The sequence below is a fragment of the Myotis nattereri genome (genome assembly GCF_964212035.1).
Source record: "Myotis nattereri genome assembly, chromosome: Y".
Taxonomy (NCBI): Eukaryota; Metazoa; Chordata; class Mammalia; order Chiroptera; family Vespertilionidae; genus Myotis; species Myotis nattereri.
The window spans coordinates 28606049-28625545 of record NC_138094.1 but is presented as its reverse complement, the minus strand read 5'-3'; positions in this window follow the sequence as shown (position 1 = coordinate 28625545).

The following is a 19497-nucleotide window of genomic DNA, read 5'->3' as shown; positions in this document are numbered from 1 at the left end:
ACTGAGCCTATCTGTCTTTTTGCATCTATAATAACACTAGAGGCCTGGTGCATGAATTTGTGCACATTGAAAGGAAATTAATTAGAAGAAATATTTTAATATCCCTGTTCACCCTTTCTCAATAATAGAAGTGTCAACCAAATTCATGATCGACAATGACAGATTGAAATGCATGTGATTGCTGCCAATGAGAGCTTTATATGTATCACCCATGTGCGAGTCAACTTACCCTTTTATAGATATAAAACAAACTTGTTAATTAGAGCTGCTTTCTGATTTAGCTAAACTTTTTCCAGCCCAGTGAAGCACTCCAACTTCTTTTCAGGTAATTGTCAGCAACACAGCAGTAAGTATCAACACAAAGAAGCACATTATTATTGTAGATCACGCAGGGAGAACAAAGGGTAAAATATTTAATTTGCAGCAGTGTTTGACTATATTTTGTGCAGTGAAAAAACCTGAAGTCATTTTTAAGGTCCACCATTTCTTTTCTTTATTTCTTTTTGAGCGGGGGAAGGGGGGGTTGGGGGGGGGCCACCATTTCTCAATTCTTTTCAGTTGGGTCGAGTTTCTAAACTTTCTAAATCTTCATTTTCTGTTTAATGAAAAGAAAATAGGATTCTACCAAGTCTCCGATCTACCTACTCCACGACTTGTGTGAGGATCAAATGAGATGAGGCACAGGAAAATACTTCACAGACATTTGGTTAACTGTGAATGTTTCTACCTGGCTATAAAGCAACTTGTGTTCCTGGGCTGAAGAAACTTCTAGGAGGCTAGTCGCTAGGGAGAGGAAGCTGGGCATTGCGACATAACGTATTACCCTGATGGCAGGACACTTAGCATATTTGTCTTTTATATATATAGACTAGTAGCCCGGTGCACAAAAATTTGTGCACTCGGGGGTGAGGGTGAGGGGTGGGGTCAGACCCCTCAGCCCGACCTGCGCCTTCTGTCATGTTCCTGGAGCCCAGCCACTCCTGGCCTAGGCACAGGCCTACAGGCTTGGGGCGGCCTGGCTCCCGAGGCCCCATTGTATCAAGAGAACAAAGTCGGCATTAGTTACTGCTCTCACTGAACCCAGTACACTGCATCTGTGCGTACAACTGCCTTGTTCATGTGCCTGCTTCGCCCTACTGAATTACTAACATCTTGAGGACATTGCTCTGTCTTATCCTGCTTCAACTTCAGTGCCTGGCCTGGTGCCAGGGACCTGAGATGGTTTGCTGAGTGAGTGAGTGAGTGAATAATGGGTGAGTGAATGAGTGAATGAATGAGCGAGTAAGTGAATGAGCAAGCAGCTACGAGGCGGGAACTTCTGCTGCATTGCCGTGACAATGCGGCAGAAGTTCCCGCCCGCTCCCAGCTCCCTGCTGCAAACCCAGGGAAGTTCCCACCCTGCTCCCAGCCACCTGGTGCCCCTCTCCTGGCTGCATAGTTCTCGCCCCTCTCCCGGCTGCCTGATGCAAACCCCGGGAAGTTCCCGCCCTGCTCCCAGCGGCCGCACACCCCTCTCCCAGCTGCATAGTTCATGCAGGGCAAAGGCGGCCCAGGTACTCCACCTTTGCCCTGCCACCCGGCTCTTGCCTGCTGCCTGGGTTTCCGATCACTGTCAGCGTCAGGCAGCTTCCTCTGTCCTTCCCCTTTCGCCTCCCATCATTGTGCCTATGTATGCAAATTAACCGCCATCTTTGTTGGCAGTTAATTTGCATATCGCCCTGATTAGCCAATGGGAAGCATAGCGGAGGTACGGTTAATTACCCTTTTGTCTTTTATTAGCTAGGATACCCTTGAAATATCTGGGTAACTTGTAACTTCCCTTTTTCTGGGCCCCTTGTGGCACAACCTACTCTGCTTGGGCTCCCGGACAGTTACCACTAATTCCTTCATTGTTCTCATGTTAATTGTTGACTGTTGGCTATCCTACACCCTTCTAAGTATGTGTCTATCATTTTATTTTTTATCCAGTCCCACAGGTTCTCTCCCTCACCCCCAAGCCCCCTTTGGTTTCTCCCGCCTCTCTAATGTATCACCAATGAATTTCTTGTAACCTACCTATGTCTCCTCCTTTGGTTGTAATGTATAAAAATAGAAGAAAACCCGCCACTCTCCAGAGCACTTTCCCAATCCATTGAGGTACTGCTTCCAGGCACTTGTCGACAGTTTGCTCAAATAAACACAAAATTCTTTACAGGTTTGAATGTTTCTTATGTTAACACGGTAATAAAAACATAGCCAGAGAATGGTATAGGAACTAAGATGCACTGAAGCCTTGCGGGTGTTGTTCAGTGGTTAGAGAATTGCAGGATACCCAAGGGTCCTGGGTTCAATTCCCAGTCAGAGGTACCTACTTTGGTTGCAGTTTGCTCCTCTACTCCCCTAATCCCCAGATTGGGATAATGTGGGAGGCAACCAGTTGATGTCTCTCTCTCCGCCCTCACTCTCTCCTTTCTACTCTCAGAATCTTTCTCAGCACCAGGTCCTGGGAGTCACTACCAGTTGATTAGAACTGGCTCAGGAAAGGAAACCCATTTGCCATTCCTAGTCCACTCCCTTTTCCATTATGCAGCATATCCTCTTTACAGATGAGATGAAAAACAAAATAAAACAGTTTAAACATCCCCAGTTCCTTCACTAGCTTTTGTGCAGAATATTCCCTAGGCTAGATCCCACCCTTCTCCCAACACACAGTTCAGTTATTGATTCTTTTAAAATGTGATTCCCAGAACTGAGTATGGTCCCCAGGATGATATTATTTGTGAAGAGGACATTGTCTTCTCTTAATGCAACTTAGAATTGCATTAGCTTTTTGGGACCACTGTTTCAGACTGCTGCCTCTTGTTGAGCTTGCAATAAACGAAAATGTGTTTTTGTAGATGCACTGGTCTTAAACTAGGTTATCCTGTTGTGCAGGTTTTTTTTTTTTTAAAGCCCTAGTACGAGACTTTATTTTGCATCCTATTAAATTCTACTTTGTTAATTTCCCACCTAATTCTGCTAGTAGGGGAGATATTTTTGAATCTTGACTTTTGCCATATAATAAATTTGTGGTCTTTAGCATGTTATCTTTGTTTTTATCTGTTTGTTTATATTTTTACTAGTGGCCCGGTGCATGAAATTCATGCACGGGGGACAGTGTGTTCCTCAGCCTGGCCTGCACCCTCTCCAATTTGGGACCCCTCGAAGGATGTCCTACTGCCAGTTTACAGCAGTCACACATCCCTCTCGCAATCTGGGACTGCTGGCTCCTAACCGCTCACCTGCCTGCCTGCCTGCCTCGTTGCCTCTAATCACTCTGCCTGCCGGCCTGCTCGACCCCAGCTGACCTCCCCCCGCCCCCCGCTGCTGGCCTGCTTGCACCCACATGCCCCCCCCCCCCAACGAGCCTGATCACCACAAACTTCCACCCCTGCTGGCCTGCTTGTCCCTCCCTTCCCTCCCCACTGGCCTGCTCATCCCCAACTGTCCCCCTGCTGGCCTGCTCACTCCAAACTGCCCCCCACCCCCGCTATCCTGATCACCTCCAACGGACCCCCACCGATGGCCTGCTTGCCCCCAACTGGCCCCCCTGCTGATCTGCTTACCCCCAACAGCCCCGCCCCCCACCAGCCTGATCACCCACAACTGCCCTCCCCTCTTGGCCTCTAACCGCCTCTACCTTGGCCCCACCACCATGGCTTTGTCCAGAAGAACATTTGGAAGGTCTCCTGGAAGGTCTCCCAGTCTAATTAGCATATTGCTCTTTTCTTAGTATAGATATATTTGTCTGTAAATATGATTATGATTGCAGATATGAGTAGGACCAGGTAAGGTTTTATAGAATGGGCCTTTTATTACAGATGGTTTGCCAGGTATGCATTTTTTCTAAAGAAGTAAAAATTACTTTAGAAAATGTTTCAGGAAGACTTTGAGAAATTTACAGTATCTGCTTTTCTTCCAAGAAAGTTGTCACTTTTATGCCAGAGTGAGAATTATTTGTATGCTTTGTATGTCAGCATTGGGCCACTGTGACTGGGGGGCACTTAGCTTGACTTGAGAGTAATTGTCTTGCTCACTGGCTGGGAGGGAGAGTGTGTGGCAGAGGAGATAAATACTGGGTTCTGGATTACTCATAGATTGCTGATTTTCTGGATTGATTGTGCAAGCCCCTCCTTTTATTCATGTCCACCTTCTGTTGACAGACATCTACCCTGGGAGAGAAATTAGATGAAACTCTCTTTCTTGTCATTGTAAAAAGCATTTGATTTCCTAAGGTGTGATAAGGCCACCCAGCCATCCTCAGTCAAGGTACACATTTTCATGGAGGATGTTCCCACTCTTGAATAAAGTAAAACAATTATTTTTTCTTTTAATTTAAACTTTCTTCTATAACTGTTTTCTTGCTACTTAAAAGCTAGTTGTTGTTTTTTTTAAACTGCTTTCAAAGCTTTTCAAGCTGTATATGTCCTTGGAATGAATTTATAAATAAGAATTGAGCCCGGCCAGTGTGACTCAGTGGGTTAACATCAACCTATGAACCAGGAAGTCACAGTTTGATTCCAGGTCAGGCCACATGTCTAGGTTTTGGCCTGATCCCTAGTACGGGGTGTGTAGGAGGCAGCCGACCAACGATTCTCTTTCATCATTGATGTTTTATCTTCCTCCCTCTCCCTTCCTCTCTGAATCAGTAAGAATATATTTTAAAGAGAAAGAGAGAGAGAGAGGAGAGAGAGAGAGAGAGAGAGGATAGAGATAGATAAAGAGAGAGAGAGAGAGAGAGAGAGAGAGAGAGGAGTATATATGTTTATAAATTAAAAAAAAACATGTATTTGATGCTCTTAGAAAGTCTTATTTTCTTTCATTAAAACTGTGCAGTAGAGGGAACTCCATAGATTCTCTTAATTTGAAGAAAGTTAGAGGGAAAGGTACTAATTCAGAGTTCCATGGGAAAATGTGTCACTTATATCCTGGGGAAGGCATCACTGGATGTGGAGGATGGGCCGTATTTCCAAGTGAGGTCCTAGGTCCTGCTTGCAACTCCCAGCCAGGTTAGAATGTGCCTTCTTTAATCAGGACAAAACAATCACAGTGAGCAGAACATGACTAATGTTTTTTATAATTAACTAGAGGTCTGGTGCACGAAATTTGGGCACTCAGGGGTGAGGGGTCCCTCAGCCTGGCCTGCACCCGCTCACAGTCCGGGAGCCCTTGGGGAGTGGACCTAAACCATCAGTCAGACATCCTTAGCACTGCCATGGAGTCAGGAGAGGCTCCCGCCACTGCCACTGCACTTGCCAGCCATGAGCCCAGCTTCTGGCCAAGCAGTGCTCCCTCTGTGGGAGTGCACTGACCCCCAGAGAGCAGCTCCTGCATTGAGCATTTGCTCCCTGGGGTCAGTGCATGTCATAGCAACTTGTTGTTCCACCTTTTCGTTGATTTGCATATTAACCTTTTATTATATAGGATAGCTAGTCTTGAATGTTCTATTTCTGCCCCTAACAAAGTCACCCTAGCTACTCGAGACAGATGCTATCTTCCCCACAGGAGCCAGTCAGGGCTCCCCTACCTTTAGGCAACAGGCCCTGTCCCTTGTAATGAGGATTGCTTTATGTAAGGACCTTAACAACTTCAGCCGGTTCTCAAAAAGGTGGTGATAATTGTTCAAACACAGACTTCAGCTCTCAGGCCTGAGACCACCCCTTTCCTCCATGCCCTCAAAGGTCCTCAACTGAGCTAGTCAATCCCACCCTGCCTTTCATGCCAGCATTACCTCTGCCCTAATCTCAGGGTCATCTTATACTGTCTAAATTACAGTCCCCTCCTTGCAGCTGCATTCTGCAAACATTGAGCACTTATTATATCCTGGTCTCAGTGTTAGGGAATCAGGCTGGAAAAAAACACAACGCTGTTCTTTTCCATACTCTTTCTCCATATTGCTGTAAGTAGCTCCACGTTGATGCAGCATTGTGCTCAGACCAACCTTTCTGACAAAGTTTTACAATCCATGTGCCATAGTAAATGAACTCCCTCTATCCTCACTTTCCTTTACCTTTTTGCTGACACTTCTTTAAATATTTTTTCCTCATGCCTGCAAGGTTTTTTTAAGCTTTGACATGTGTGTTAGTTATCTACTGCTGCCGTAAAAAATTATCACAAATTTAGTGGCCTGAAACAATGCAAATGTGTTACAGTTATTAGCACAGAAGTCTGGTGTGGGGCTCACCAGGCTGCAATCCAGGTATCAGGAGGCTGCATTCTCTACTGGAGGCTCTTGGGGAGACTTTCTTTCCAGCTTCTGGAGACCACCCATATTCTGTGACTGGTGACCGCTTCCTTCATCATTAAAAGCCAGGAATATTGCATCTTGTGACTCTACTGAAGTCACATCTCCCCCTGATTTCCTCTCATACCTCCCTCCGCAACTTTGAAAGCCCCTTATACTTGAACTAGAGGCCCAGTGCACAAAAATTTGTGCACTGGGGGGGTGGCTGGTCCCTCAGCCTGGCTTGTGCCCTCTCACAGTCTGGGACCCCTTGGGAGATAATGACCTGCAGGCTTAGGCCTGCTCCCGGGTGGCAGAGGGCAGGCCCAATCCCTAGGTGCAGCCCCTGGTCGGGCTCAGAGCAAGGCTGATTGGGGAGTTGGGGCACCGCACCCTGTCATGCACAGAGCAGGGTGGATTGCGAGGTTGCGATACCACCCTCAGTCATGCTCAGGGTATGGCCGATTGGGGGGTTGGGGCACAGCCCCCTGTCACACTCAAGGCAGCGTCGATGGGGAGGTTGCGGAGTCACCCCATGTCACGCACAGAGCAGGGCCCATCAGGGGTTTGGAAACCTCCCCCCTGTCATGCACAGAACAGGGCCAATCAGGGGTTTGAGGAGTTCCCCCCTGTCACTCACAGAGTAGGGCCAATAGGGGAGTTGGGGCACCGCCCCCTGTCCCACACAGAGCAGGGCGGATTAGGGGGTTGGGGCACCACATCCTGTCACACTCATGGCAGAGTCAATGGGGAAGTTATGGCTCTACCCCATCACACACAGAGAAGGGGGGTTGAAGTGCTGCACCCCACACAGAGGGGCTCCATATGGGGCTCCATACCCTGTCACACACAGAGCAGGGCCAATCAGGGGGTTGGAGCGCCGCACCCTGTCACACACAGAGCCGCAGGGCGATCAGGGGGTTGGGGCGCCTTCCACTGTCATGAACAGAGCAGGGTTGATCAGGGGGGTGGGGCCACGCCCCCTGTCACACAAAGAGCTGCTGGGTGATCAGGGGGTTTGGGCGCTCTGCCCTGTCACGCTGATCCCAGTGCTGGGAGGCAAATAACCCTTTTGCTATATAGAATAGAGGCCTGGTGCACGGGTGGGGGCCGGCTGGTTTGCCCTGAAGGCTGTCCTGGATCAGGGTGGGGATCCCCACTGGGGTGCCTGGCCAGCCTGGGTGAAGGGATGATGGCTGTTTGCAGCTGGTCACACACCCTTCAGGGTGGGGGTCCCCACTGGGGTTCCTGGCCAGTCTGGGTGAGGGGCTGAGGGTTGTGTTCAGGCTGGCGGGTGACTGAAGCTCCCAACCGCTCCTTTTTGTTTTATACTGGGCCAGCTTTTGCTCTGATGTAGCATACTATTCCACTATGTAGATATACCAGGGCTTTTTAACCCACTCATCTGCTGACCAGCACTTAGGCTGTTTCCAAATCTTAGCTATTGGAAATTGTGCTGCAGTGAACATAGAGGAGCATGCATCCTTTCAGATTGGTAATTCTAGGTTCCTGGGATATATTCCCAGAAGTGGGATCAGTGCGTCAAATGGGAGTTCCGTTTTTAGTTTTTTGAGGAAACTCCATACTGTTCTCCATAGTGGCTGCACCAGTCTGCATTCCCACCACCAGTGAAGGAGGGTTCCTTTTTCTCGCCATCCTCACCAGCACTTGCCCTTTGTTGATGATAGCCATTCTGACAGCTGTTAGGTGGTATCTCATTGTCCTTTTGATTTGTATCTGTCAGATGATTAGTGACTCTGAGCATGTTTTCATGTGTCCCTTGGCCTTCCTTTTGTCCTCTCTGGAAAAGTATCTATTTAGGTCCATTGCCCATTTTTGTGATTGGGTTGTTTATCTTCCTTTTGTTAAGTAGTATGTGTTCCCTATAAATGTTGGAGATGAAACCCTTATCAGAGAGAACATTGGCAAATATGTTCTCCCATGCAATGGGCTTTGTTGTTGCCTTGTTGATGGTTTCTTTTGCTATGAAGAAGCTTTTTATTTTGATGTCTTCCCATTTGTTCATTTTAACTTTATTTTCCATTGCCCCAGGAGCTGTGTCTGTGAAGATATTGCTTCCGCATATATCTGAGACTCTGCTGCCTATGGATTCCTCTACTATTTTTATGGTTTCCAGCTTTATGTTCAAGTTATTTATCCATTTTGAGCTTATTTTTATGCATGGTGTCAGTTGGTGGCCTAGTTTAATTTTTGCATTTGTCTGACCAAATTTCCCGGCACCATTTATTGAAGAGACTGTCTTATCCCCATTGTATGTTTTTGCCTCCTTTGTCAAATATTAATTGAGCTTGGTTGTTTGAATTGGTTTCTGGGTTCTCTATTCAATTCCATTGGCCTATGTGTCTATTCTTGTGCCAGTGTCAGGCAGTTTTGAACACAGTAGCTTTGTAATACAGCTTGATATCTGGTATTGAGATCCCTCCTACTTTGTTCTTCTTACTCAAGATTGCTGCCACTATTCGTGATCTTTTTTTTTATTCCAGATGGATTTTTGGAGAGTTCATTCTAGGTCTGTGAAATATGCTGTTGGTATTTTAATGCGGAGTGCATTGAATGTATAGATTGCTTTGGGTAGTATAGCCATTTTAATGATGTTGTTTCTACCAATCCATGAACAAGGTATGTTCTTCCATCTGTTTATGTCTTCCTTTATCTCTTTTTTCAACATCTTCTAGTTTTCTGATTGGAGGTCTTTTACCTCCTTAGCTAAGTTTATTCCCAGTTATCTTAATTTTTTTGGTGGGATGATGAATGGGATTCTTTTTTTAATCTCCTTTTCTGTAAGTTCACTATTGGTGTATAAAAATGCCATATATTTCTTGGCGTTAATTTTGTAGTCTGCTACATTGCCGAATTCATTTATTAAGTTTACTAAGTTTTTGAAGGAGTGTTTGTGGTTTTCTATGTACAGTATCATGTCATCTTCAAATAATGACAATTTACTTCTCCTTTTCCAATTTGGGAACCTTTTCTTTCCTTTTCTTGTGTGATCACTGTGACTAGGACTTCCAGTACTGTGTTGAACAGGAGTGGTGAAAGTGGGTGTCCCTGTCTTGTTCCTGTTCTAGAGGGAAATGGTTTCAGTTTTTGCCCATTGAGTATGATGTTGGCTGTAGGTTTGTCATATAAGGCTTTTATTATGTGGAAGGATGATCCTTCTATTCCTACTTTGCTGACTGTTTTTATCAGAAAAGGCTGTTGCACTTGGTCAAATGTTTTTTCTGCACCAGATGATATGATTGTGTGGTTTTTCTCTCTCAATTTGTTTATGCGATGTTTCATGTGCATTGATTTGTGGATATTGTACCATCCTTGAATCCCTGGAATAAATCCAATTGGTCATGGTGTATGATCTTTCTAATGTAATGTTGTATCCGGGTTGTAGAATTTAGGTGAGGATTGCAGCATCAATGTTCATCTGGAATATTGGCCTGTAAGTCACTTTCTTTGTGGTGTCTTTTTCTGGTTTTGGGATTATGGTAATGCTGGGTTCATGAAAAGATCTTGGAAGTATGCCGTCCTCTTGAATTATTTGAAATAGTGTGAAAAAGATTGGTTTTAGTGCTTCTTTGAATGTTTGGAAAAACTCCCCTGTGAAGCCATCTGGTCCAGGGATTTTGTTTTTTGGAAGCTTTTTGATTACCGTTTCAATTTTATCAGTAGTTATCGGCCTGTTCAGGTTTTTTGCTTCTTTCTGATTGAGTATTGGAAGCTTGTATTTGTCTAGAAATGTGTCCATTTTGTCCAGGTTTTCCATTTGTTGGAGTAGAGTTCTTATAGTTTTTACAATCCTTTGTATATCTGCCGGGTTATTTGTTACTTCAAGTCTTCCATTTCTGATTTTGTTTATTTGGGTCCCCTTTCTTAGTTTCTTGGTGAGCCTCCCTAGAGGTTCATCAATTTTTTTTTTCTTTTTTTCAAAGAACCAGCTCTTGCTTTCATGATCTTTTGTATTATTTTTTTGGTCTCTATGGCTTTTATTTCTGCTCTGATCTTTATTATCTCTTTCTTTTTTGGTAATATGGGCTTTTATTGTTGCACTCTTTCTAAATATTTAAGTTGAAGATTACTTAATTTATTACCATTTTTTTCCTGTTTTCTAAGCTAGGCCTGTAGAGTTGTGACCTTCCCTCGCAGGACTGCTTTCATTGTGTCCCATAGATTTTAGGATTGTGTGTTTTCATTGTCATTTGTTTCCAGGATGCTTTTCATTTCTTCTCTGATCTCTTTGGTAACCCAACTATAGTTTAATAGCATGCTATTTAGCCTCCAAGTGTTTGATTTTTTTCATTGTTTTTATTGCACTTGATTTCTAGTTTTATGCCATTGTGACCTGAGAAGATGCTTATTACGTTTTCTATCCTCCTGAATTTGAAGAGACTTTGCCTGTGTCCTAATATGTGGCCTATCTTTGAAAATGTCCCGTGTGCACTGGAGAAGGATGTATATTTGGTAGCTTTGGGATGAAATGTTCTGGAGATGTCAAGTCCATCTGAACTGGAGAGTCATTTAGGATTGCTGTTTGTTTGGAGGTTTTTTGTTTAGAGGATTTATCCAGTGGTGTCAGTGAGGTATTGAAGTACCCTACATTGATACTATTGCTATCTATCTATCCCTTGATACCTTCCAGAAGTTGTTTTTTGTATTTGGGCACTCCTGTACTGGGTGCATATATGTTTACCAGAGTTATATCCTCTTGTTGATTTGCTACTTTTAGTATTGTGTAGTGGCCTTCCTTATCCCTTGCTATGACCTTCATTAGAGTTCTATTTTGTTCAGATATAAGCATTGCCACCCCAGCTTTTTTCTCATTTCCATTTGTTGAAAATTTATTTTTCCCTCTTTCACTATCTGTGTGAATCCTTTGCTCTGAGGTGAGTCTCTTGCAGACTGCAAAATATGGGTTTTGTTTCCTTATCCATTCAGCTGCCTCATGTCTTGATTGGAGCACTGAATCCATTTACCTTTAATGTTATTATTGTAAGTACTTGTTTGTCATATTTATTCTTAATGTGTGTGCTTCTCCTTGCCTTTCTGTTTCTTCTTTTTACTTCCATCCCTCTAGCATTTCTTGCATTGCTGACTTGGTGGTAATAAACACTCATAGCCCTTTTTTGTCTGTAAATTTCCTTATTAGTTCTTCAATTTTGAATTATAGCCTTGCTGGGTATGGATTCAGCCCCTTGTTTTACATCACTTTGTATATTTCATTCCATTCCCTTCAGGCCTGGTGTGTTTCTGTTGAGAAATCTGTTGATATTCTAATGGGAGATGCCTTGTAGGTAACTTTCTGTCTCTGTCTGTCAACCTTTATTTTTTTTTTTATTTTTTTTCTTTTTTTTTTCTTTTTTATTATTAGTTAAGGAATTACAAATGTGTCCTCATCCCCCCCCCCTTTAACCCTCAACCTCCCCCCCACACACAAACTCGTGCTCCCATCCCCCCGTTGTCCATGTCCATTGGTTTGGCTTATATACATGTATACAAGTCCTTCTGTTGATCTCTTCCCCTTACCCCCGCCCTCCCCTACTTTCCTTCTAGGGATTGATAGCCTGATCGCTGTTTCTCAGTCTTTGGGTCTGTCCTTTTTCATCAGTCTATGTTGTTCTCTATAATCCACAAATGAGTGAGATCATGTGGTATTTATCTTTCTCTGACTGGCTTATTTCACTTAGCATAATGCTCTCCAGTTCCATCCATGCTGTTGCAAAAGGCAAGAGGTCCTTTTTTTTTACCGCAGCATAGTATTCCATTGTGTATATGTACCACAGTTTTCTAATCCACTCATCTGCTGATGGGCACTTAGGCTGTTTCCAAATCTTAGCTATGGTGAATTGTGCTGCTATGAACATAGGGGTGCATATATCCTTTCTAATTGGCGTTTCTGGTTTCTTGGGATATATTCCTAGGAGTGGGATCACAGGGTCAAATGGGAGTTCCATTTTTAGTCTTCTGAGGTAGCTCCATACTGTTCTCCACAGTGGCCGCACCAGTCTGCATTCCCACCAGCAGTGCAGAAGGGTTCCTTTTTCTCCACATCCTCTCCAACACTTGTTGTTTGTTGAATTGTTGATGATAGCCATTCTGACAGGTGTGAGATGATAACGCATTGTCGTTTTGATTTGCATCTCTCGTATAATTAGTGACTTTGAGCAGGTTTTCATATGTCTTTCTGCCTTCTGTATGTCCTCTTTCAAAAAGTGTCTATCTAGGTCCGTTGCCCATTTTTTTATTGGATTGTTTATCTTCCTTTTGTTAAGTTTCATGAGATCCCTGTATATGTTGGAAATTAAACCCTTATCGGTGGTATCATTGGTAAATATGTTCTCCCATGTAGTGGGTCTTCTTGTTGTTTTTTTGATGGTTTCCTTTGCTGTGCAAAAGCTTTTTATTTTGATGTAGTCCCATTTGTTTATTTTCTCTTTAGTTTCCATTGCCCTAGGAGCATTATCAGAGAAGAAATTTCTTCGGCATATGTTTGCGATTTCGCTGCCTGTGGATTCCTCTAGTATTTTTATGGTTTCCCGTCTTACGTTTAAATCTTTTATCCATTTTGAGTTTATTTTTGTGTATGGTGTGAGTTGGTGATCTAATTTCATCCTTTTGCATGTATCTGTCCAATTTTCCCAACACCATTTATTGAAAAGACTGTCTTGACTCCATTGTATGCTCTTGCCTCCTTTGTCGAATATTAATTGGGCATAGTGGATTGGGTCAATTTCTGGGGTCTCTATTCTATTCCATTGATCTATATGTCTGTTCTTGTGCCAGTACCAAGCTGTTTTAAGAACAGTGGCTTTGTAATACAGTTTGATATCTGGTATTGAGATCCCACCTACTTTGTGTTTTCTCAGGATTGCTGCAGCTATTCGGGGTCTTTTTTTATTCCAGATGAATTTTTGGAACGTTTGTTCTAGATTTGTGAAATATGCCATTGGTAATTTAATGGGGATTGCACTGAATCTATAAATTGCTTTGGGTAGTATGGACATTTTGATGATGTTGATTCTACCAATCCATGAACACGGTATATTCTTCCATCTGTTTATGTCTTCCTCTATCTCTTTTTTCAGTGTCCTGTAGTTTTCAGCATATAAGTCTTTTACCTCCTTAGTTAAGTTTATTCCTAGGTATTTTAATTTTTTTGGTGCAATGGTAAATGGGATTGCTTCTGTAGTTTCACTTTCTGTAAGTTCACTATTGGTGTAAAGAAATGCCATGGATTTCTTAGCATTAATTTTGTATCCTGCTACATTGCCGAATTCATTTATTAAGTCTAATAGTTTTTTGATGGAGTCTTTAGGGTTCTGTAGGTACAGTATCATGTCATCTGCAAATAAGGACAGTTTTACTTCTTCTTTTCCAATCTGGATGCCTTTTATTTCTTCTTCGTGTCTGATCGCAATGGCTAGTACTTCCAGTACTATGTTGAACAGGAGTGGTGAGAGGGGGCATCCCTGTCTTGTTCCTGTTTTTAGGGGGAATGGTTTTAGTTTTTGCCCATTGATTATGATGTTGGCTGTGGGTTTGTCATATATGGCTTTTATTATGTTGAGGTATGATCCCTCAATTCCTATCTTGCTGAGAGTTTTTATCAAGAAAGGGTGTTGGATTTTGTCAAATGCTTTTTCCGCATCAATTGATATGACTATGTGGTTTTTTTCTCTCAATTTGTTTATGTGATGTATCACGTTTATTGATTTGCGGATATTGTACCATCCTTGCATCCCTGGGATAAATCCTACTTGGTCATGGTGTATGATCTTTTTGATGTACTGCTGGATCCGATTTGCTAGGATTTTGTTGAGGATTTTGGCATCTATGTTCATGAGGGATATTGGTCTATAATTCTCTTTCATTGTATTGTCTTTATCTGGTTTTGGGATTAGGGTGATGTTGGCTTCATAGAATGAGCTGGGAAGTGTTCCTTCCTCTTGGATCTTTCGACATAGTCTGAGGAGGATAGGTTTTAGGTCTTCCTTGAATGTTTGGTAAAACTCCCCTGTGAAGCCATCTGGCCCCGGGCTTTTGTTTGCTGGAAGCTTTTTGATTACTGCTTCGATTTCCTCCATAGTTATTGGCCTATTGAGATTTTTAGATTCTTCCTGGTTAAGTTTTGGAAGGTTGTATTTATCTAGGAATATGTCCATTTCCTCCAGGTTGTCTAGTGTGTTGGAGTAGAGTTGTTCATAGTATTTTCTAACAATCCTTTGTATTTCTATGGGGTCTGTTGTTATTTCTCCTCTTTCATTTCTGATTTTGTTTATTTGGGTCCTCTCTCTTTGTTTCTTGGTGAGCCTGGCTAGAGGTGTATCAATCTTGTTTATCCTTTCAAAGAACCAGCTCTTGGTTTTGTTGATCTTTTGTATTGTTTTTTTGGTCTCTATGTCGTTTATCTCCGCTCTGATCTTTGTTATTTCCTTCCTTCTGCTTACAGTGGGCTTTTTTTGTTGCTCTCTTTCTAATTCTTCGAGTTGTAGAGTTAGGTCATTTATTCTCATTGTTTCTTGTTTCTTGCAGTAGGCTTGTAGAGCTATGAACTTCCCTCTCAAGACTGATTTTGCTGTGTCCCATAGGTTTTGGATTGTTGTGTTTTCATTGTCATTCGTTGCCATGATGTTTTTTATTTCTTCTTTGATCTCACTGGTGACCCAGTCGTTGTTTAATAGCATGCTATTTAGTCTCCATGTGTTTGATTTTTTTGGATTGTTTTTGTTGTAGTAGATTTCCAGTTTTATGCCTTTGTGGTCTGAGAAGATACTTGATATGATTTCAATTTTCTTGAATTTGAAGAGACTTTGTCTGTGACCCAATATATGGTCTATCTTTGAAGATGACAAATGTGCACCTGAGGAGAATGTATATTCTGTGGCTTTGGGGTGAAATGTTCTGAAGATGTCAATTAATTCCATCTGATCTAGTGAGTCATTTAGGATTGATGTTTCTTTGCTGAGTTTCTGTTTAGAGGATTTGTCCAGTGGCGATAATGGGGTGTTAAGGTCCCCTACTATGATTGTATTGCTGTCAATCTCTCCCTTGATTTTCTCCAGAAGATTTCTTACGTATTTGGGTGCTCCTTTATTGGGTGCATATATATTTACCAGAGTTATTTCTTCTTGTTGGACTGCTCCCTTTAGTATTATGAAGTGGCCTTCTTGATCTCTTTTTATGTCCTTCACTTTGAGATCTAATTTGTCAGATATAAGTATTGCTACCCCGGCTTTTTTTTCACTTCCATTGGCCTGAAAAACCTTTTTCCATCCCTTCACCATCAGTCTGTGTGCGTCTTTTTTTCTGAGGTGGGTTTCCTGTAGACAGCAGATATATGGGTCATGTTTTCTTATCCACTCATTTACCCTATGCCTTTTGACTGGGGAATTTAATCCATTTACATTTAAAGTTATTATTGATAGAAACTTGTTAGTCGCCATTTTTGTTCTTTACCGCTGCGTTCCTTCTTTGTTTCCTGTTTTTTTCTATTTACAGCAGACCCTTTAGCATTTCTTGCATTGCTGGTTTGGTTGTAATAAACTCCCGTAGACCATTTTTGTCTGTGAAGCTCCTGATTTGACCCTCAATTTTGATTGATAGCCTCGCTGGGTATAGTATTCTTGGATTCAGACCCTTCCTTTGCATGACTTTGTATATTTCATTCCATTCCCTTCTTGCCTGATGTGTTTCTGTTGAGAAATCGGTCGCTAGTCTGATGGGGGATCCTTTGTAGGTAACTTTCTGTCTCTCTCTGGCTGCTTTTAAGATTCTTGCTTTGTCGTTGGTGTTTGCCAATTTAATTATTATGTGCCTTGGTGTCGGTCTTTTCGGGTTCATTTTGTTTGGGACTCTGTGAGCTTCTTGGATTTGTGTGAGTTTTTTCCTCCCTATATCAGGGAAATTTTCTGTTACTATTTTTTCAAACAGCTTTTCTATTCCTTGCTCCGTTTCCTCTCCTTCTGGCACCCCAATTATTCGGATGTTGTTTCGTTTAGCATTGTCCCAGAGTTCTCTTAGGCTCTCTTCCTGCTTTTTAATTTTTTTTTCTAGAAGCTGTTCTGTTTGGGTATTTTTTTCTACCTTGTCTTCTTGCTCGCTGATACGGTCCTCTGCTTCTTCTAGTCTACTGTTGATGCTTTCTATTGAGTTCTTTATGGCAGTGATGTCGTTTTTCATTTCTTCTTGGTTTCTCTTCATTTCCTCTTGGTTCTTCTTCATTTCCTCTTGGTTCCTACACATATTGTTGAATTGGTCTTCCATTCTTTTCATCCACCTTATGAGCATTACTCTGAATTCTTTCTCTGACAGGTTGCTTGCCTCCATTGCCTCTATTTCGTTTACTTCCTTTTCTGATGATGCCTGTTTTTCTTTCATATTTGGGTTGGTTCTTTGTTTCACCATGATTTCTCTTCTCAAGGTGTTTGGTTATGTAGATCTCTCTCTGTTGCGCTGATTCAAAGGCACAAAATACAACACAACAAGGCACAACGTACAAGGCACCGAACTAAATGCATTCACGGTCTTAATAACCCCAAATAAAGGTGACCCCCCCCGAGCAAAGAGAATTAGGGGATAAAGAAGAAAAAAGAGAAAAATATTAGAGAGAAAAATAAAAAACAAAAAGGAGTGCCGAAATGAGATTGGGAAAAGGGAGAGAAGAAAAAAAAAAAACACAAAAAGACCAAAAAAACCAAACAACAACAACAAAAACAAAAAAATTAAGAGAATGAAATAGAGGTGGGGAAGAGGCTATTTGTATGGGGAGAGCGAGGGATTGGAAATTAGATATATAAGTAGGGTGAAATTTAGACAGTGGGTAGAAAGAAGGAATAGGTAAAATCCAAAGCAGGAATAGGGTAAGAGAAACAGGACAACAAAAGGGGAAAAGTGAGGAAGAGAGTTTTGGCTTAAGGGTAAATGTGAGATAGAGAGAAATGATGCTAAAGGAACGATGAAAATAGAGTGTAGAACACTAATCCCAAAATAAAATAAAGAAAAAAAAATAATAAAAAATAAAATGACCTTTGAAAAAATGGTAAAAGGATAGCAATAATACTGGTTAAAAAATGTAGTAATTAAAAAGGTAAAATCAGGTGATGAAAAAAATAAAAAATAAAAAAAAATAAATAAAATAGGTTCTTAATGAAATGGTGAAAAAAGAATTAAAAATATATATATATAAAAATATTCGGAAGTGAAGGTGCTTCAGATCTTCCACTCTTCTTTTTGGCACGCCTCAGTCCTGCCAGGCATTCAGGGGAGTGTTGAACTTCCCTGCGATACACTGTCCCTCCGTGCAGTAAACCACAGACCTGAATTTAAGGCAGGTTGTATTTTTTTACCAGACTGCCTTTATTTGTGATCGCAAAAGAGACAGTTCGTGGCTCTGCCTCTGGGTGGCAGTGTGTCTGGATTTACCTCCGAAGCTCTAAGTCCTCTCTATCAGTAGGGTTTTGTCCTCTATGGTATTTGAAACTGATTCGGGAAAGACCACTGCCCAGAGCTGGTTCCTTGCCACTGTCCGCTGTTTCCCAGGCTCCCCAAAAAGAACTTTCCCCTACAGGCTCTGCGAATGACCCCAACTGGGGAATCCCATGCGCTGGGTTTAATAATCAAATGCACGGATCTAAGGGGAACTGTAACAAGAGCCTGATAGTTGTGCGAATTCGCAAGCCTCCACCTTCCAGGTCTGCGCGCAGTCTCTGCGCGCAGTCTCCGCGCGCAGTCTCAGCGCGCAGTCTCCGCGCGCAGTCTCCGCGCGCAGTCTCCGCGCGCAGTCTCCGCGCGCAGTCTCCGAGCGCTCACTCGCCCCTGGCACCAAGCAGCCAGCAGATTGGCAAAGTCCAAGGCTGCTCCTTTACATCCAGTCCAGCTATGGGCTCATTTTTCGCGTTCCCTTCTGCCAGCAGCCCTGTGGGGCCCCTTCCCCACTCGCGGGTCACGCTGGTCCCAGCGGCTGCGGACTCTGTGGGGCGCAGATTCCGCCCCGCGCGCGCGAGCTCGGTCCTCCCTCCAACCCGAACTGCAAACCGCACCTTTAGGGGATGTCCAACCTTTCTGTGAGAAGAAGCAGTGCTCGTCTGAGTTCACGCAGTCACGCTGCTTGAGATCCCTTGTTTCCAGGTTAGTAGCTGGTCTCTGGATGCCGGCAACAATCACCCAAGATGGCGCAGTCTCCACTGCTTAGCTGGCGCACCAGGAGAGGCTTCAGCCGCAGTCTCCAACCGTCCTTTTTTTTCCCTGGGGGGTTCTCAGTCTTTCCTAGCTGCAGACAATCTCTCAGCTGAAAATCCTCTACCTATTCGGGCTGAATGTTACCCGTTTCAGCTGCTCACCCTTATCTGCTCCAGGACAAGGCACAGGACACGTCCGCTTATACCTCCGCCATTTTTCCTCCTCCCCTGTCAACCTTTATGATTCTTACTTTTGCATTAATGTTTAATTATGATGTGGCTTGGTGTTGGTCTTTTTGGGTTCATCTTATTTGTGACTCTGTGTGGTTCTTGGACTTGCATAGTTATTTTCTGGCCTGTATCAGGGAAGTTTTCTGTCGTTATTTCTTCCAACATGTTTTCCCCTCCCCCATCTGACTGGAAGAACTGGCTGGGTCTATAGACCAAGACTGAGCACAGACCTGCTGAGAACCTGGATTGCGGTGAGTGATGGTCACCTAAATGTACACTCCTGCTTTTTGCCCATGACCCTGATCATGTCCACCGCTGCCACACATAGAGTGGCATGTTCCCATTCTCCGGTGACTTCTCTAGGCACACTCCCATCAGGCTGGCCCAGGTGATGGACATGGGAGCCTTACATCAGGAACCAGTGCCTTGTTCTTGTGTCACCGTCCCATGACCCACTCAGAGATACGAGTGCAGGCGACTGATTCAGGCATCAGATACTGAACATGGAGAAGGAAGTCAATTGATGGCCCCTGCCAAGGTCTCTTGCCTGGAGAGAGAAGTAATGAGACTTGGAAAGTGGAATGCTTCTGTAATTTCTTAAATTCTGCCGAACATGAGGAATTACTTTTACTCATCATCTTGACTCAGAATCCAGCTTCAGGTTCACAATGGCCAGCTATCAGACAAGTGTAAATGAGCAACATGGTTGTGACCAAAAAAAGGATGGAGAGATCCCAGGGCAAGCCATGAGGCCAAAGAGCTTCACACTAAAGGAACTCTCCCAGAGACGGGTGCCCACGTAGGCAGCAGGAAGGATGGGACCTTGGAAGCTTATCCAAA